The 21,763-nt window shown below is 45.4% G+C and overlaps 1 protein-coding gene across 5 annotated transcripts in view; it reads left to right on the forward strand.

The window, feature by feature from the left end:
* The window catches only part of LOC139749197 (DNA oxidative demethylase ALKBH2-like), a 620,232-nt gene that overhangs the window by 228,196 nt on the left and 370,273 nt on the right, over window positions 1-21,763 (forward strand). The gene's annotated exons all lie outside the window — the stretch shown is intronic.

Here is a 21,763-nt window from a genome sequence, read left to right on the forward strand (position 1 = left end):
CAACCACATCCCCGCGCCCCCCAAACCCCCATCCCCCTTCTCACCCAACCCCCCCAAACCCCCTTCTAGCTCCCCCCCTCCTCTCCTCCTCCTCCTCTTCCTCCTCCTCTTCCGCTTCCTCCTTCTCGCGCTCCGGTTCTCGCGTGCGCGACGCTCAAAATGGACGTTACACTCTCATGGTTTACATGGCTCGGCTGAACTTTGGCTGAGACTTTCACTTGACACGGAGGAGGAGCAGATGGCTTATGTAACGTGTGTTTGTGAGGAGGAAGGCTTCATAACCTGCAGGGATGGAGGAAGTCACCAACACAGGCCGGGGTGTGTGTGTGTGTGTGTGTGTGTGTGTGTGTGTGTGTGTGTGTGTGTATGTGTGTGTGTGTACGTGTGGGTGTACGTACATGTGTGTGTGTGTGTAAGTACGTGTGTGTGTACGCACGTATGTGTGTGTATGTACGTACTTGTGTGTGTGTGTGTGTGTGTGTGTGTGTGTGTGTGTGTGTACGTACGTGTATGTGTGTACGTACGTACGTGTGTTTGCACGTACGTGTGTGTGTGTGTACGTACGTATATGTGTATGTACGTATATGTGTGTGTGTGTGTAAGTACGTGTGTGTGTGTACGTACGTGTATGTGTGTGTGTACGTACGTATGTGTGTGTATGTACGTACGTACGTGTGTGTGTGTGTGTGTGTGTGTGTGTATGTGTGTGTGTGTGTGTCAGGTTGCCCGCTGTGATCAGGTTAGAGGAGAAAACGAGGGAACGGTTGGGTGCTGGGTGCCACATCAAACTGTAATCACTTCACCAGGTCAATCATTGTTACAGTAACTTGACCACTGGAAACAACCATATGGAGTTGTATTTCTATACAACATCGGGTTATGAAGTTGTGTTAGGTTGTAAGTTGGGTCGATTGGGGTAGGTGTGAGGATTGTAAAAATTGAGAGAGAGAGAGAGAGAGAGAGAGAGAGAGAGAGAGAGAGAGAGCATGCAGATTAGACTACTTTCCCTTCGCGATATTGTTGAGAGAGAGAGAGAGAGAGAGAGAGAGAGAGAGAGAGAGAGAGAGAGAGAGAGAGAGAGAGAGAGAGCATGCAGATTAGGCTACTTTCCCTTCGCCATGTTGTTTAGAATTTCTTTCGTTAAATGTCTTTTGAAAGTACAACCCCACCATCACATACAGCAGAGGGTGAAAAAGAAAAAAAAAATCGCGGTTTTGATGTCGCCAAATTTTCGCTCTCGTAAAAATTCGCGAACGTACGTTCACCTTGGAAGAAAACGAAAATCTAATCAATTATTATTATTATTATTATTATTATTATTATTATTATTATTATTATTATTATTATTTTTATTATTATTTTCTTCTTATTATTATTGTTATTATTATTATTACGATTTTATTATTATTATTATTATTATTATTATTATTATTATTACTATTTATTTGGCTTTGTCGCTGTCTCCCGCGTTAGCGAGGTAGCGCAAGGAAACAGACGAAAGAATGGCCCAACCCACCCACATACACATGTATATACATACCCGTCCACACACGCAAATATACATTACAAATATGTATTACTATTTTCATTATTTTTATTATTGTTATTATTATTATTATTATTGTTATTATTATTATTATTATTATTATTATTATTATTATTATTATCATTGTTACTATTATTATTACTATTTTATTATTATTATTATTATTATTATTATTATTATTATTATTATTATTATTATTATTATTATTATTATCATTATTATTATTATTATTATTATTTTTATATTATTATTGTTATTATTATTATTATTATTATTATTATTATTATTATTATTATTATTATTGTTATTATTACTATTATTATTACTATTTTATTATTATTATTATTATTATTATTATTATTATTATTATTATTATTATTATTATTATTATCATTATTATTATTATTACTATTATTGTTGTTATTATTATTATTATTATTATTATTATTATTATTATTATTATTATTATTATTACTATTTTTATTGTTATTATTGTTATTATCATTGTTGTTGTTGTTCTTTCTTTCTTTCAAACTATTCGCCATTTCCCGCGTTAGCGAGGTAGCGTTAAGAACAGAGAACTGGGCCTTTAAGGGAATATCCTCACCTGGCCCCCTTCTCTATTCCTTCTTTTGGAAAATTAAAAAAAGATAATGAGAGGGGAGGATTTCCAGCCCCCCGCTCCCTCCCCTTTTAGTCGCCTTCTACGACACGCAGGGAATACGTGGGAAGTATTCTTTCTCCCCTATCCCCAGGGATATTCATATACATATATACATATTCATGCTTGTTTGTCTTCATTCTCGGTACCATCCCACCTCACAGGAAACACGAAAAAAGGCTATATCCACTCACACTCATTCTCAAGCTGTTGTGTAATGCACCAAAACCACAGCTCCCTATCCAGGTCCCACAGGCCTCTCCATGGTTTATTCCGGATACTTCACATGCCCTAGTTCAGTCCATTGACAGCATGTCGACCCGAAGTAAACCACATCATTCCAAACCATTCTATTCTATGCACGTATTTCACCATTCTGCATGTTCAGGCCCCAATTGCTCAGAATCGTTTTCACTCCATTCTTCCCCCTCCAATTTGGTCTCCCACTTCTCCTCGTTCCCTCCTCTCTGACACATATATCCTCTTGGTCAATCTTTCCTCACTCATTCTCTCCATGTGACCGAACCATTTCAAAACACCCTCTTCTGCTCTCTGAACCACACTCTTTTTATTACCACACCTCTCTCTCACCCTATTATTACTTACTCAATCAAACCACCTCACACCTCATATTGTCCTCAAACATCTCATTTCCAGCACATCCACCCTCCTCCACACAACTCTATCTATAGCCTATGCCTTGCAACCATATAACATTGACGGAACCACGATCCCTTCAAACATACCCATTTTTGCTTTCCAAGATAATGTTCTCGACTTCCACACATTCTTCAACGCTCCCAGAACTTTTGCCCCCCCCCCCACCCTATGATTCGCTTCCGCTTCCATGGTACCATCCGCTGCCAAATCCACTCCCAGATATCTAAAACACTTCACTTCCTCCAGTTTTTCTCCATTCAAACTTACCTCCCAATTGACTTGTCCCTCAACCCTACTATCCCTAATAACCTTGCTCTTATTCACTTTTACTCTCAGCTTTCTTCTTTCACACACTTTACCAAACTCAGTCACCAGCTTTTGCAGTTTCTCACATGAATCAGCCACCAGCGCTGTATCATCAGCGAACAACAACTGACTCACTTCCCAAGCTCTCTCATCCACAACAGACTGCATACTTGCCCCTCTTTCCAAAACTCTTGCATTCACCTCCCTAACAAACCTATCCATAAACAAATTAAACCGTCATGGAGATATCACACACCCCTGCCGCAAACCAACATTCACTGAGAACCAATCACTTTCCTCTCTTCCTACACGTACACATGCCTTACATCCTCGATGAAAAGTTTTCACTGCCTCTAACATCTTGCCCACACCATATATTCTTAATACCTTCCACAGAGCATCTCTATCAACTCTTATCATATGCCTTGTCCAGATCCATAAATGCTACATACAAATCCATTTGCTTTTCTAAGTATTTCTCGCATACATTCTTCAAAGCAAACACCTGATCCACACATCCTCTACCATTTCCGAAACCACACTGCTCTTCCCTAATTTGATGCTCTGTACGTACCTTCACCCTCTCAATCAATACCCTCCCATATAATTTACCAGGAATACTCAACAAACTTATACCTCTGTAATTTGAGCACTCACTTTTATCCTCTTTGCCTTTGTACAATGGCACTATGCAAGCATTCCGCCAATCCTCAGGCACCTCACCATGAGTCATACATACATTAAATAACCTTACCAACCACTCAACAATACAGTCACCCCCTTTTTTAATAAATTCCACTGCAATCCATCCAAACCCCCTGCCTTGCTGGCTTTCTCCCTAACCCTCTCACTTTGCACACCACCTCGACCAAAACACCCTATATCTGTCACTCTATCATCAAACACATTCAACAAACCTTCAAAATACTCACTCCATCTCCTTCTCACATTACCACTACTTGTTATCACCTCCCCATTAGCCCCCTTCACTGAAATTCCCTTTGTTCCCTTGTCTTACGCATTTTATTTACCTCCTTCCAAAACATCTTTTTATCCTCCCTAAAATTTAATGATACTCTCTCACCCCAACTCTCATTTGCCCTCTTTTTCACCTCTTGCACCTTTCTCTTGACCTCCTGCCTCTTTCTTTTATATATCTCCCAGTCATTTGCATTATTTCCCTGCAAAAATCGTCCAAATGCCTCTCTCTTCTCTTTCACTAATAATCTTACTTCTTCATCCCACCACTCACTACCCTTTCTAATCTGCCCACCTCCCATGTTTCTCATGCCACAAGCATCTTTTGCGCAAGCCATCACTGCTTCCCTAAATATATTCCATTCCAACCCCCACTCCCCTTATGTCCTTTGTTCTCACCTTTTTCCATTCTGTACTCAGCCTCTCCTGGTACTTCCTCACACAAGTCTCCTTCCTAAGTTCACTTACTCTCACCACTCTCTTCACCCCAACATTCTCTCTTCTTTTCTGTATATGTATATGTATATATATATATATATATATATATATATATATATATATATATATATATATATATATATATATATACTTTTTTTTTTTTGCTTTGTCGCTGTCTCCCGCGTTTGCGAGGTAGCGCAAGGAAACAGACGAAAGAAATGGCCCAACCCACCCCCATACACATGTGTATACATACGTCCACACACGCAAATATACATACCTACACAGCTTTCCATGGTTCACCCCTGACGCTTCACATGCCCTGATTCAATCCACTGACAGCACGTCAACCCCGGTATACCACATCGATCCAATTCACTCTATTCCTTGCCCTCCTTTCACCCTCCTGCATGTTCAGGCCCCAATCACACAAAATCTTTTTCACTTCATCTTTCCACCTCCACCTTGGTCTCCCACTTCTCCTCGTTCCCTCCACCTCCAACACATATATCCTCTTGGTCAATCTTTCCTCACTCATTCTCTCCATGTGCCCAAACCATTTCAAAACACCCTCTTCTGCTCTCTCAACCACGCTCTTTTTATTTGCACACATCTCTCTTACCCTTACGTTACTTACTCCATCAAACCACCTCACACCACACATTGTCCTTAAACATCTCATTTCCAGCACATCCATCCTCCTGCGCACAACTCTATCCATAGCCCACACCTCGCAACCATACAACATTGTTGGAACCACTATTCCTTCAAACATAACCATTTTTGCTTCCAGAGATAATGTTCTCGACTTCCAAACATTCTTCAAGGCTCCCAGGATTTTCGCCCCCTCCCTCACCCTGTGATCTACTTCCGCTTCCATTGTTCCATCCGCTGCCAGATCCACTCCCAGATATCTAAAACACTTCACTTCCTCCAGTTTTTCTCCATTCAAACTTACCTCCCAATTGACTTGACCCTCAACACTACTGTACCTAATTATTTCATGTGTGGCGAGGTGGCGATGTGAATGAATAAAGGCAGACAGTATGAATAATGTACATGTGTATATATGTATATGTCTATGTGTGTATATATATGTATACGTTGAGATGTATAGGCATGTATATTTGCGTGTGTGGACGTGTATGTATATACATGTGTACGTGGGTGGGGTGGGCCATTCTTTCGTCTGTTTCCCTGCGCTACCTCGCTAACGCGGGAGACAGCGACAAAGCAAAATAAATGAATAATATATATATATATATATATATATATATATATATATATATATATATATATATATATATATACAATGAGTAATTGATAATCTATGATGCGTTGTGTGTGTGTGTGTGGATGTGTGTGTGTGTGTGTGTGTGTGTGTGTGTGGATGTGTGTGTGGATGTGTGTGTGTGTGTGTGTGTGTGTGTGTGAGTATGTTGGGAGGGATTATATTCCACGGGATACGAACTCTGGGTACCCTATGTCCCACCTTGTGTCGTGGGAATGTCATGGCCTTCTGCCACCGCCTCCCCTGGCCTCATGCAGGGCACGTCTGCCTCCTTGATCTGGGGATGTGGGGAGTCTACGGTTTGGCTCTTGCAACTGTAGGGATTGTATGGGTCCTGTAGCTGTGGGGGTTGTATGGGTCTTGTAACTGTGGGGGTTGTATGGGTCTTGTAGCTGTGGGGGTTGTATGGGTCCTGTAGCTGTGGGGTTGTATGGGTTATAGTGGGGGGGTTGTATGGGTCTTGAAACTGTGGGGTTGTTATGGGTCTTGTAAAGCTGGGGTTGATATGGGTCTTGTAACTGTGGGGGTTGTAAGGTGTATGATAATGTGGCAGGATTGTATGGAATAATGTACATGTGTGGGGTGTATGTTATGGGTTTATAATCGTAAGGGTTGAGATTGTGGATGAAGTGTCGTGTGAGACGTGAGGGTGTTTTAATGTGGGTACTGGAGTGGTGGGGGTTGTATTGGTGTCCTGGTTAGCTAACGGGTGAGAGGTAGCAATAATGAGGTCTGATAGATAGTGAAAATATTATTGTGTATTGATAATCAATGTAGGAGGGTATAGATAAAATGGAGTCATGTGTAACTATGTTGCGTTGTCGTGGTACGTGTGTGGTGTGTGTGGGTGTGTAGTGGGTCTGTATATGTTGGTGTGGTGTGTGTGTGAGTCCTGTAATGGGGGGATTTTTTCCCGGGACTTGAACTTGGGGACCCGTATTGCTATGTTATGTACTGTGGGAATTGTCATGGCTTTGTGCTGTGGGTATGTGTGGTGTCTTGTCTGTGGGTGTGTGGATGTGTGTTTGATTCTGTGAGGGTTGTTATGGGTCTTGTAACTGTAGGGGGTTGTATGGGTCTTGTAACTGTGGGGGTTGTATGGGTCTTGTAGCTGTGGGGGTTGTCTGGGTCCTGTAATGTGGGGGTTGTATGGGTCTTGTTAACTGTGGGGTTGTATGGGTCTAGTAGCTGTGGGGGTTGTATGGGTCTTGTAACTGTGGGGGTTGTATGGGTCCTGTAGCTGTGGGGTTGTATGGGTTTGTAACTGTGGGGTTGTATGGTCTTGTACTGTGGGGGTTGTATGGGTCTTGTAACTGTGGGGGTTGTATGGGTCCTGTAGCTGTGGGGGTTGTATGGGTCTGTAACTGTGGGGTGTATGGGTCTTGTAGCTGTGGGGGTTGTATGGGTCTTGTAGCTGTGGGGGTTGTATGGGTCTTGTAACTGTGGGGGTTGTATGGGTCTTGTAACTGTGGGGGTTGTATGGGTCTTGTAACTGTGGGGACTGTATGGGTCTTGTAACTGTGGGGGTTGTATGGGTCTTGTAACTGTGGGGGTTGTATGGGTCTTGTAACTGTGGGGACTGTATGGGTCTTGTAACTGTGGGGGTTGTATGGGTCTTGTAACTGTGGGGACTGTATGGGTCTTGTAACTGTGGGGGTTGTATGGGTCTTGTAACTGTGGGGACTGTATGGGTCTTGTAACTGTGGGGGTTGTATGGGTCTTGTAACTGTGGGGACTGTATGGGTCTTGTAACTGTGGGGGTTGTATGGGTCTTGTAACTGTGGGGACTGTATGGGTCTTGTAACTGTGGGGGTTGTATGGGTGTTGTAACTGTGGGGGTTGTATGGGTCTTGTAACTGTGGGGACTGTATGGGTCTTGTAACTGTGGGGGTTGTATGGGTCTTGTAACTGTGGGGGTTGTATGGGTGTTGTAACTGTGGAGGTTGTATGGGTCTTGTAACTGTGGGGACTGTATGGGTCTTGTAACTGTGGGGGTTGTATGGGTCTTGTAACTGTGGGGACTGTATGGGTCTTGTAACTGTGGGGGTTGTATGGGTCTTGTAACTGTGGGGACTGTATGGGTCTTGTAACTGTGGGGGTTGTATGGGTCTTGTAACTGTGGGGGTTGTATGGGTCTTGTAACTGTGGGGACTGTATGGGTCTTGTAGCTGTGGGGGTTGTATGGGTCTTGTAGCTGTGGGGGTTGTATGGGTCTTGTAACTGTGGGGACTGTATGGGTCTTGTAACTGTGGGGGTTGTATGGGTCTTGTAGCTGTGGGGGTTGTATGGGTCTTGTAACTGTGGGGGTTGTATGGGTGTTGTAACTGTGGAGGTTGTATGGGTCTTGTAACTGTGGGGGTTGTATGGGTCTTGTAACTGTGGGGGTTGTATGGGTGTTGTAACTGTGGAGGTTGTATGGGTCTTGTAACTGTGGGGGTTGTATGGGTCTTGTAACTGTGGGGGTTGTATGGGTCTTGTAGCTGTGGGGGTTGTATGGGTCTTGTAACTGTGGGGACTGTATGGGTCTTGTAACTGTGGGGGTTGTATGGGTCTTGTAGCTGTGGGGGTTGTATGGGTCTTGTAACTGTGGGGGTTGTATGGGTGTTGTAACTGTGGAGGTTGTATGGGTCTTGTAACTGTGGGGGTTGTATGGGTCTTGTAACTGTGGGGGTTGTATGGGTGTTGTAACTGTGGAGGTTGTATGGGTCTTGTAGCTGTGGGAATTCTATGGCTCAGCTTTCGAGAGATCATAGCTTTTCTAACTCTGGGAATGCTATGGTTCTTCTGACTCTGGCAGTGTGGTAGGTGTAGGGGCATGTTGGATGGGGTATTGTAATGGGTGTGGTAGTGTGTAGGGGGTGTATGGTGGGTTTGGCAGTATTGGGGGGATGTGGTAGGTGTGGTAGTGTGGTGGGTTTGGCAGTATGGTGGGTGTAATAGTGTGGTGGGTTTGATATTGTGTTGGGTTAGGTAGTGTTACTGTGGTGGGTGTGGTAGAGTAGTGGGTGTGGTTGGTGTGGTATACTGGTAGATGTGGTAGTGTAGCGAGTGGGTTTGGTGGTTCGATGGTTGTGGTATTATGGTTGTGATACTGTGGTGGGTGTTTTAGTGTTGAGAGTGTGATGGGTATGTGATAGTGTGGTGGATGTGGTAGTGTGGTAGTGTGGTGGGTGTGGTAGATGTGGTAGTGTGGTGGGTTAGGCAGGTGTTGAAAATATGGATGGTTTGGTAGTGTGGTGGATGTGGGTGTGGTAGTGTGGAGACCTTCGTGTTGCTCTGAGTACGAATGTGGTTGTGGAGGGGATGTGGTAGTGTTGAAGTGCAAAGTAGTGTGGAGAATGTGGTTGTGGATGGGTGTGGTAGGATGGAGGTATGGTAGTGTGGTAGCGTAGAGTTGTGGTAGTGGTGAGAGAGAGAGAGAGAGGCAGAGAGAGAGAGAGAGAGAGAGAGAGAGAGAGAGAGAGAGAGTGAAAGTGAGGAAGGCAGTGAGGCGAGCTTGGCACACCTCGCGCGCCAGCCCTGGAAGATACAGTTTAGCTCCTGAAGGTTTTAACGACACACACACACCCACCCCATTCTCCTCCTCCTCCTCCTCCTCTTCCTCTTCCTCTTCCTCCTCCTCCTCCTCCTCCTCCTCCTCCTCCTCTTCCTCCTCCTCCTCCTCCTCCACCTCCTCACGCACGGGTCAGTAGGTCATACGACGGTACGTAGAACCTACGTCAGCTCTTCATCAACGACGGGTTTAAAAATCCGACCAGAACCCCCCAGCAGGAGGTCGCGCGCGCGAGACCAGCCTCCAAAATGGTCCTCTCTCCCCCGGGGTGTTTCGTTTTTGGATTGAAAGTTCACCTCGTCATCCTGGGATGTGGTGTGAACGCCCTCATCATCCTGGGATGTGGTGTGAACTCCCTCACTTCCCCTTCGCCCTCACAGGGACGAGTTGGTTCACTAAGGTCATTCGTCCCTCTACGTAATGGTTGGTCCCAGGATAGTAATGATGATGTAATCTCAAGATACACACTGAGTAAATTACGTTAGTTTAACGATCCACGCACACTTTGACGGGGGGGTGGTCAGGGTGGGTAGTTATGTATTGGGGATTGTTAAGCGTGAGAGGGCTGGTTGGTTCGTCTTGTAACACCAGGTTAACGATAGTGGTGTCTGACGGCTCCACTGTAGCTTGCTGTCAGCCTCGCCCACACGACTATACACTTGAGATAGACAACATGTATTTAGTATGTGGTAGATTTTCTTCTCTCTATATTCCAGTGAAGTAGGAGGGTCAACAGATATCCTTGGAATTCTGGGCGACAGATTCACCGAGAGAGGTACCCCATGTCAGAAGGCACAGAAACTGGCTCTCAGGGGGTAAATATACGTGTCAGAGGTACATCAACACACTCTTGCCATACAACACTGGCTGTGGGGGGGTAATTTTGAATGTGGAGGGGTACATAATCAACACACTTCTAGTTCAGTACCCCCGGCTGTATGGGGTAAATATGAATATGATCGGTACATCAACATCTCACTCATTAACACGATAGATTGAGCTGTAAGTTTGGGGCGGGGGATGGATACGTAAGAAGACTCTCTTACCTTGGAAGGCACTACAGCAGAAGGAGGGTGAGTGAGGAGTTGGTCAGACGAAGGCGCGAGGGCTCACAGGAACACACCTATTCAGCGGGGCACTGTTGGCGAGAGGAAAGCTCAGGCGCGACTGAGTTCGCTCGACCTGCGTCAGCCCAGGTGACGGTGGAGGTAGGGGGGAGGAGGACCTCAACACCTCCTCACCAGCCACCACCTACCTTAAACCACCGCCTTCACTCACACCCTAAAACGCAATCTACCAGTTTTTTCCCCACTGTACGACTCTCTCTCTCTCTCTCTCTCTCTCTCTCTCTCTCTCTCTCTCTCTCTCTCTCTCTCTCTCTCTCTCTTAGGTATTCTTCTTTCCCATAATATACGCAGATTAGGAAGAAAAATGTGATTCATTGTCGTGAATGAAAAGGGATTCGTGAGGCGTCTCCCCCGATGGTGCACAAGGAGGGTAGAGATGTGTCTGCCAGTGATCAGCGTGAGGTCATGTGTTCCAAGACGTGAAAGAAGTTTCACTTTGGATTAGCTCGAGGGAAAGAAAGAGGGACCAGCGGAATGTATGGTTGCGTAGGTAGGTCACCGTAGGCATCGCCATTCCGTCCAGCGGTCTGGTCCACGTGTTATACCCCAAGGAACGTGTGGAAGGGAAGTCAGGAAGGCTGATCAACACACGACAGTGGCACCTTGTATGTCGAGAGACCCAGGATATATGAAGAGGGTTTGGTGAGATGGTTTGGACATATGGGGAGAATGAGTGAGGAAAGGTTGACAAAGAGGATATGGATGTGTCAGAGGTGGAGGGAACAAGGAGAAACGGGAGGCCAAATTGGAGATGGGAGGATGGAGTGAAAAAGATTTTGAGTGATCGGGCCTGAACGTGCAGGAGGGTGAAAGACGTGCAAGGGATAGAGTGAATTGGAGTGCTGTGGTATACAGGGGTCGACATGCTCTCAGTGGATTGAACCAGGGCATGTGAAGCGTCCGGAGTAAACTTTGGAAAGTTCTGTGGGGCCTGGATGTGGATAGGGAGCTGTGGTTTCGGTGCATTACACATAAAAGCAAGAAAATAGATGTAAGCGGATGTGGCCTTTCTCCATTTGTTCCTGACGCTACCTCGTTAACGCGGGAAATGGTGATCAGATATATCCTCTGTCGTAGTCTCCATACACTGAGTGAGATAGTGGGCAAAATTCTCTGTACGGTACGTCACACAGACTTTAAAGATACGCTGTCTGTGTTGTAGATAGATGGTCTCTGATACGGGTAGATGGTCTATTTTACTGATAGATGGTCTCTAGTAAAGGGAGATGGTCTCTGTTATTGAAAGATAGTCTCCATCATAGATAGATGGTCTCTGTTATAGAATATTTAAAAACTATAGCAACATCTTGAGCACGATGGTACAGCCCTTGCCTATATATAGCTGACCATTGACCTGACCTGCTGTATGATCAGGTCAGAACTCACGTCATCGCATCCTAAAGGATCGTACCATCGTGCTCATGGATCGTATTGTGCTCACGGGTCGTACCGTCGTGCTTAGGGGGTCGTACCGATGTGCTCAAGGCTCATGCCGTTGTGTTCAAGGGTCGTGTCTTCCTGCTTAGGGGGTCGTCCCGTCGTGTTTAGGGGCGTATCGTCGTGCTTAAGGATCGTGCCGTCGTGCTTGAGGGTCGTACAGTCATGATAGAGGTTCGTACTGTCGTGCTCAATGGTCGTACCGTCGTATTCATGTGGTCGTACCGTCATGCTAAAACGACGTGCAGTCACGATAAAGGGTCGCACTGTCGTGCTCGATGGTCGTACCGTCGTATTCACGTGGTCGTACCGTCATGCTAAAACGAAGTACAGTTACGATAAAGGGTCGTACTGTCTTGCTCAGTGGTCGCACCGTCGTGTTCACGTGGTCGTACCGTCATGCTAAAACGACGTGCAGTTACGATAAAGGGTCATACTGTCATGCTAAATGGTCGCACCGTCGTATTCACGTGGTCGTACCGTCGTGCTCAAGCGTCGTACAGTCATGCTTGGAGAGGAATGCGAGGAGGTGGCTGGCTTAGCACTGGTCCTGCCTGAAGTATATTACCAGGTCACTGGTACCACTGCCTCCCCAGGTGAGAACTAGGACCAAGACAAACTCTCTCTCTCTCTCTCTCTCTCTCTCTCTCTCTCTCTCTCTCTCTCTCTCTCTCTCTCTCTCTCTCTCTCTCTCTCTCTCTCTCTCTCCAGCACAACGGAGTATGGTCAATACTGCCAAGGATGTTGGGACGTGGTAGCGAGAGGATGTACCTGGTAAGAAAGGGTAGATTTCGTTAGAGCAGGGTACAGTGCTGTAGGATGGGTACAGTGCAGGGGGATGGGCACAGTGCTGTAGGATGGGTACAGTGCTGTAGGATGGGTACAGTGCAGGGGGATGGGCACAGTGCTGTAGGATGGGTACAGTGCTGGAGGATGGGTACAGTGCTGTAGGATGAGTACAGTGCTGGAGGATGGGTACAGTGCTGTAGGATGGGTACAGTGCTGTAGGATGGGTACAGTGCTGTAGGATGGGTACAGTGCTGTAGGATGGGTACAGTGCAGGGGGATGGGTACAGTGCTGTAGGATGAGTACAGTGCTGGAGGATGGGTACAGTGCTGTAGGATGGGTACAGTGCAGGGGGATGGGTACAGTGCTGTAGGATTTGGTACAGTGCTGGAGGATGGGCACAGTGCTGTAGGATGGGTACAGTGTTGTAGGATGGGTACAGTGCTGGAGGATGGGTACAGTGCTGGAGGATGGGTACAGTGCTGTAGGATGGGTACAGTGCTGTAGGATGAGTACAGTGCTGTAGGATGGGTACAGTGTTGTAGGATGGGTACAGTGCTGTAGGATGGGTACAGTGCTGTAGGATGAGTACAGCGCTGGAGGATGGGTACAGTAATGTAGGATAGCTACTGTATGTAGGATGGGTACACTGTTTTTATAGTCACGGCGTGGTAGGATGGGTACAGTACTGTAAGATGGGTACAGTTCTGCAGGATAGGTACAGTACTGTAAGAAGGATACAGTACTGTAGGATGGGTACAGTACTGTAGTATGGTTACAGTACTGTAGGCTGAGTATTGTACTGTAGGATGGGTACAGTATTGTAGGCGGGATACAGTACTAACAGATGGTGCTGTAATGTAGGATGGGTACAGTGCTTAAGGATGGGTACAGTACTGCAGACGAGAGAAGCAGGGTTGGGTGGAGCAGTGAGAGAGATGTGGGTAAGGGTGGAGGTGGAGCGGTGGTGGAGAGTGTGGATTTGGCACCGTGAAGATGTGTGTGTGTGTGTGTGTGTGTGTGTCTGTGTGTGACAGCCGCCCTGTGTAAGGTTAATGGTCGTACAACGACCTAACTGCCTGGTAATAAGAGGGTATACAACACGTGGTTAGAACGTGTTCGTGGCGTCAGGTGAACCACCAGGTAACTAGTCCTTGTCCTCTGGCGACTAGGTGTTGACATGGTGAGGGTCACTAGTGCTGTATATATATATATATATATATATATATATATATATATATATATATATATATATATATATATATATATATATATATATATATATTTTTTTTTTTTTTTTTTTTTTTTTTTTATACTTTGTCGCTGTCTCCCGCGTTTGCGAGGTAGCGCAAGGAAACAGACGAAAGAAATGGCCCAACCCCCCCCATACACATGTACATACACACGTCCACACACGCAAATATACATACCTACACAGCTTTCCATGGTTTACCCCGGACGCTTCACATGCCTTGATTCAATCCACTGACAGCACGTCAACCCCTGTATACCACATCGCTCCAATTCACTCTATTCCTTGCCCTCCTTTCACCCTCCTGCATGTTCAGGCCCCGATCACACAAAATCCTTTTCACTCCATCTTTCCACCTCCAATTTGGTCTCCCTCTTCTCCTCGTTCCCTCCACCTCCGACACATATATCCTCTTGGTCAATCTTTCCTCACTCATTCTCTCCATGTGCCCAAACCATTTCAAAACACCCTCTTCTGCTCTCTCAACCACGCTCTTTTTATTTCCACACATCTCTCTTACCCTTACGTTACTTACTCGATCAAACCACCTCACACCACACATTGTCCTCAAACATCTCATTTCCAGCACATCCATCCTCCTGCGCACAACTCTATCCATAGCCCACGCCTCGCAACCATACAACATTGTTGGAACTACTATTCCTTCAAACATACCCATTTTTGCTTTCCGGGATAATGTTCTCGACTTCCACACATTTTTCAAGGCTCCCAAAATTTTCGCCCCCTCCCCCACCCTATGATCCACTTCCGCTTCCATGGTTCCATCCGCTGACAGATCCACTCCCAGATATCTAAAACACTTCACTTCCTCCAGTTTTTCTCCATTCAAACTCACCTCCCAATTGACTTGACCCTCAACCCTACTGTACCTAATAACCTTGCTCTTATTCACATTTACTCTTAACTTTCTTCTTCCACACACTTTACCAAACTCCGTCACCAGCTTCTGCAGTTTCTCACATGAATCCGCCACCAGCGCTGTATCATCAGCGAACAACAACTGACTCACTTCCCAAGCTCTCTCATCCCCAACAGACTTCATACTTGCCCCTCTTTCCAAGACTCTTGCATTTACCTCCCTAACAACCCCATCCATAAACAAATTAAACAACCATGGAGACATCACACACCCCTGCCGCAAACCTACATTCACTGAGAACCAATCACTTTCCTCTCTTCCTACACGTACACATGCCTTACATCCTCGATAAAAACTCTTCACTGCTTCTAACAACTTGCCTCCCACACCATATATTCTTAATACCTTCCACAGAGCATCTCTATCAACTCTATCATATGCCTTCTCCAGATCCATAAATGCTACATACAAATCCATTTGCTTTTCTAAGTATTTCTCGCATACATTCTTCAAAGCAAACACCTGATCCACACATCCTCTACCACTTCTGAAACCACACTGCTCTTCCCCAATCTGATGCTCTGTACATGCCTTCACCCTCTCAATCAATACTCTCCCATATAATTTACCAGGAATACTCAACAAACTTATACCTCTGTAATTTGAGCACTCACTCTTATCCCCTTTGCCTTTGTACAATGGCACTATGCACGCATTCCGCCAATCCTCAGGCACCTCACCATGAGTCATACATACATTAAATAACCTTACCAACCATTCAACAATACAGTCACCCCCTTTTTTAATAAATTCCACTGCAATACCATCCAAACCTGCTGCCTTGCCGGCTTTCATCTTCCGCAAAGCTTTTACTACCTCCTCTCTGTTTACCAAATCATTTTCCCTAACCCTCTCACTTTGCACACCACCTCGACCCAAACACCCTATATCTGCCACTCTGTCATCAGACACATTCAACAAACCTTCAAAATACTCATTCCATCTCCTTCTCACATCACCACTACTTGTTATCACCTCCCCATTTACGCCCTTCACTGAAGTTCCCATTTGCTCCCTTGTCTTACGCACCCTATTTACCTCCTTCCAGAACATTATATATATATATATATATATATATATATATATATATATATATATATATATATATATATATATATATATATATATAAAGGCAGCAAGTATGAATTATGTACATGTGTATATATGTATGTCTTTGTTTGTATATATATGTATACGTTGAAATGTATAGGTATGTATATGTGCGTGTGTGGACGTGTGTGTATATGCATGTGTATGTGGGTGGGTTGGGCCATTCTTTCGTCTGGTTCCTTGCGCTACCTCGCTAACGCGGGAGACAGCGACAAAGTATAAACATATATATATATATATATATATATATATATATATATATATATATATATATATATATATATATATATATATATATATATATATATATATCACTTGGTAATAGGATTTTGATGACCCTATATAACGATGTGGAGGGAAGTGTCCCTATATATGTATATATTATAGCGAATCGAAGACGACTTGAGCAAGATTTGGACCCTCTTCTGTTGCTCATGGTAAAAACCATTGTGAATTCTCTCATAAAGATATTCCGTAATGGAAGGTGTTACACGTATACTGGCGAGAGAAAACGGTGAGAGGTTTGAAGTGAAAGTGGGAGTATTGTCAAGGTTATGTAATGTCTTTTTTTTTTTTTTTTTTGTTCATCGTCTCATGGGTGGGGACGAGACTTGAGGGCGAGAACGAGGCTGGTGGAGTGTGGATGCATAGGTTGGCGACCGTGGTATAGGATGGGACTTACCACGTTGCTGTATGCAGATGATGGCCTAGTTACCACGTTGCTGTATGCAGATGATGGCGTAGTTACCACGTTGCTGTATGCAGATGATGGCCTAGTTACCACGTTGCTGTATGCAGATGATGGCCTAGTTACCACGTTGCTGTATGCAGATGATGGCGTATTTACCACTTTGCTGTATACAGATAATGGCGATGGGGGATGATGAACAGTGGTTAGGGATGGCGATGGGGGATGATGAACAGTGGTTAGGGATGGCGATGGGGGATGATGAACAGTGGTTAGGGATGGCGATGGGGGATGATGAACAGTGGTTAGGGATGGCGATGGGGGGAATGTCGAGGGGTAGAGCCCAGCAAAGGCAAGGAGTGTTGATGAATGGCAGGCAGGGCGCGCAAGGGCAATACGAAGAAGGTAAACATGTGAAGGAAGCCTCCTGGATGGAGCACTGGATTATGAAAACGAGGATAGATCATGTGTAAGTACACCGATATACAACAGTGGAGGAAGGCGTCTTTGGATATTACAGTGCCATTCAGAAAGTACGTGAGGTTACGATGCGATGACTTACGTCCCAGTGGCTGATGGGACTAAGACAAGGCTATACCAAGGGGAAACAAAATAATAGTGGATAGATGCGGTGATTTAGATACTGGTGTGGTAGTGTAATAGAGGACGGAAGTGCACTGCGTGTGTTGATGATGCGTAATGGATGTCTTATCTCGTGTGATGGAAGACGAGATCAATGTCCCTTCTGAGTCTTTTAGTCGGTGAGTTTGGGTAGCATGCGGTATGGTATGGAAAGGACAGTATATATATGTATATATATATATATATATATATATATATATATATATATATATATATATATATATATATATATATATATATATTTCTTTCTTTCATACTATTTGCCATTTCCCGCGTTAGCGAGGTAGCGTTAAGAACAGAGGACTGGGCCTTTGAGGGAATATCCTCACCTGGCCCCCTTCTCTGTTCCCATCTTTTGGAAAATAAAAAAAAAATCGAGAGGGGAGGATTTTCAGTCCCCCGCTCCCTCCCCTTTTAGTCGCCTTCTACGACACGCAGGGAATACGTGGGATGTATTCTTTCTTCCCTATCCCCAGGGATAATATATATATATATATATATATATATATATATATATATATATATATATATATATATATATATATATATATATATATATATAATATACACTTGATGACCTCAAAGAGAAACATCAGTAGAGTGATTTGAGATAGTGGAAGGGCTGATCAGCCGCCTTGGATGCGATGTTGAGAATCTGATTTTCTGTTGTTGTTGTTGTTGTTGTTGTATGTTTTGGTGATTTCGTGCAGGACGGTTTGAAGGGATGTTTTGATGTCTCTGTGGCTGTTGTGATGTTAGGCGGAGAGAGAGAGAGAGAGAGAGAGAGAGAGAGAGAGAGAGAGAGAGAGAGAGAGAGAGAGAGAGAGAGAGAGATGGGGGAGGGCAGGAAGGATGTTTGTAATGGGTCAGTGGATGTTGAGGGTTCGGTGGTGAGTGTCTTCTGATGTTGTGGCGGATGTTAGAGTATATTCGTATTATTTCCGTACGTGTCCGAATCTTTATGTGGTAAGGATGTTGTGGTCGATGTTGAGAAGCTGTGGTGGATGATAGAAGGCTTTATGTCGTTGATGTTCTATGTCGTCGATGTTTTATGTCGTTGGTGTTTTATGTCGTTGATGTTTTATGTCGGTGATGTTTTATGTCGTTGATGTTTTATGTCGTTGATGTTTTATGTCGTTGATGTTTTATGTCGATGTTTTATGTCGTTGATGTTTTATGTCGTTGATGTTTTATGTCGTTGATGTTTTATGTCGTTGATGTTTTATGTCGCTGGTGTTTTATGTCGTTGATGTTTTATGTCGTTGATGTTCTATGTCGTTGATGTTTTATGTCGTTGGTATTTTATGTCGTTGATGTTTTATGTCGTTGATGTTTTATGTCGTTGATGCTTTATATCGTTGATGTTCTATGTCGTTGATGTTTTATGTCGTTGATGTTTTATGTCGTTGATGTTTTATGTCGTTGATGTTTTATGTCGTTGATGCTTTATATCGTTGATGTTCTATGTCGTTGATGTTTGCGTTTCGTCACGTCTGATGAAAACTTTCCGAAGATGTTGGGACGATGTTTGGAACATCGGAGTGGTTGCTGTGAACGACGAGGTGTGATGGATGTTGGGGATTTGGTGGTGAAGTACTGGGACGCTCAGGTTTATGCCACGATGTTGTGGAAGGTCTGATGTGTCGTCGATGGATGTGAGATGTTGAGCTCTAGGTTTGCCTCTTACGATTCTCAATGAACATCGGGGAGAAAGAATACTTCCCACGTATTCCCTGCGTGTCGTAGAAGGCGACTAAAAAGGGGAGGGACGTAAACATGTTGGGGAAGGGAGGAGGAGGAGGAGGAGGGAAGGGAATTGAAGCGGGGGAGGGGAGAGAGATGGAAAGGGGGGAAGAAGAAGAAGGAGGAGTAGGGGGAGAGTTGGTTGGTCCACCGTAGGAGAAAGTGAGCATGAGTGGGGGGGGGAGAGGCTGGATAGTGAAAGTGTTTGGTGTGTGTGTGTGTGGTGGCGGCCAGTGTCCCCCCCCCCCCCTCCCGGCTGGCCACCTATCCAAGAGCCGGTCGCTCGCTCGCGCGCTGTTCTATCCAGCCGGCAGTTTGACTTATCCAGTCAGCCGGCAGTTTGACTTATCCAGCCGGCAGTTTGACTTATCCAGCCGGCAGTTTGACCTATCCAGCCGGCAGTTTGACTTATCCAGCCGGCAGTTTGACTTATCCAGCCGGCAGTTTGACTTATCCAGCTGGCAGTTTGACCTATCCAGCCGGCAGTTTGACTTATCCAGCCGGCAGTTTGACTTATCCAGCCGGCCGTGGACTTACCCAACCGGCAGTCCTCCTGATGATGGTGTTGGATGATGAAATTTAATGACGTGTCTGGATGCTGGGGGGTCATGACCGCCCCCCCCCCGCCCACATGACGTATGACGTGCTGGGACACCCTGGGCGTCCCGGGATACTGTCACGGGATGTCCCGCCCCCGTCACACACACACACACACACACACACACACACACACACACACCTCGAGCCTCTGTTAATATACTCCGTCAGTCACCCCTCGCCTCATTCAGCACGACGGTACGACGCTTGTGTACGACTGTACGACGCTTGGGTACGACGGTACGACGCTTGGGTACGACGGTACGACGCTTGTGTACGACGGTACGACGCTTGTGTACGACGGTACGACGCCTGGGTACGACGGTACGACGCTTGGGTACAACGGTACGACGCTTGTGTACGACGGTACGACGCTTGTGTACGACGGTACGACCACTGAGTACGACAGTACGACCCTTGTGTACGACGGTACGACGCCTGGGTACGACGGTACGACCCTTGTGTCCGACGGTACGACCATTGAGCACGACAGTACGACCCTTGAGCACGACGGTACGACCTTTGTGTACGACGGTACGACCTTTGTGTACGACGGTACGACCATTGTGTACGACAGTACGACCATTGTGTACGACAGTATGACCTGTGAGCACGACAGTACGACCCTTGAGCATGACGGTACGACCCTTGAGCACGACGTTACGACCCTCGAGCACGACGGTACGACCCTTGAGCACGACGGTACGACCCTCGAGCACGACGGTACGACCCTTGAGCACGCCGGTACGACCCTCGAGCACGACGGTACGACCCTCGAGCACGACGGTACGACCCTCGAGCACGAGGATTCCGTTTAACGACCACTGTATGATCGACCACCTGTGCATAGTGGCCTTAACCATTGTTTCCTATGGGCTGGTTGATTGGTCGGTTCAGGGTCGTCTTAACTACCAGGGGTGTCGTTAAGGTCGTGAACACTGTCGGAATGACCTTGAAAACCATCTCTATGCGTGTGGCGGATTATCCAAGACCTTACATACTCTCACTGCATATAGGATGATTGCCACTGCATATAGGATGATTGCCACTGCATTGGATGCTTGCCACTGCATATAGGATGATTGCCACTGCATATAGGATGATTGCCACTGCATATAGGATGATTGCCACTGCATATAGGATGATTGCCACTGCATTTAGGGTGCTTGCCACTACATATAGGATGATTGCCACTGCATTTAGGGTGCTTGCCACTGCATATAGGATGATTGCCACTGCATGTAGGATGATTGCCACTGCATATAGGATGATTGCCACTGTATTTAGGTGCTTGCCACTGCATATAGGATGATTGCCACTGCATATAGGATGCTTGCCACTGCATATAGGATGCTTGCCACTGTATTTAGGGTGCTTGCCACTGCATATAGGATGATTGCCACTGCATATAGGATGCTTGCCACTGCATATAGGATGATTGCCACTGCATTTAGGATGCTTGCCACTGCATATAGGATGATTGCCACTGCATATAGGATGCTTGCCACTGCATATATGATGCTTGCCACTGCATTTACGATGCTTGCCACTGCATTTAGGATGATTGCCACTGCATATAGGATGATTGCCACTGCATTTAGGGTGCTTGCCACTACATATAGGATGATTGCCACTGCATTTAGGGTGCTTGCCACTGCATATAGGATGATTGCCACTGCATGTAGGTTGATTGCCACTGCATATAGGATGATTGCCACTGTATTTAGGTGCTTGCCACTGCATATAGGATGCTTGCCACTGCATATAGGATGCTTGCCACTGCATATAGGATGCTTGCCACTGCATATAGGATGATTGCCACTGCATTTAGGATGCTTGCCACTGCATATAGGGTGATTGCCACTGCATATAGGATGATTGCCACTGCATATAGGATGCTTGCCACTGCATATAGGATGCTTGCCACTGCATATAGAATGCTTAACACTGCACATAGGATGCTTGCCACTGCATATAGGATGCTTGCCACTGCATATAGGATGCTTG

This window comes from Panulirus ornatus, chromosome 6, assembly GCF_036320965.1.
Source record: "Panulirus ornatus isolate Po-2019 chromosome 6, ASM3632096v1, whole genome shotgun sequence".
Classification (NCBI taxonomy): Eukaryota; Metazoa; Arthropoda; class Malacostraca; order Decapoda; family Palinuridae; genus Panulirus; species Panulirus ornatus.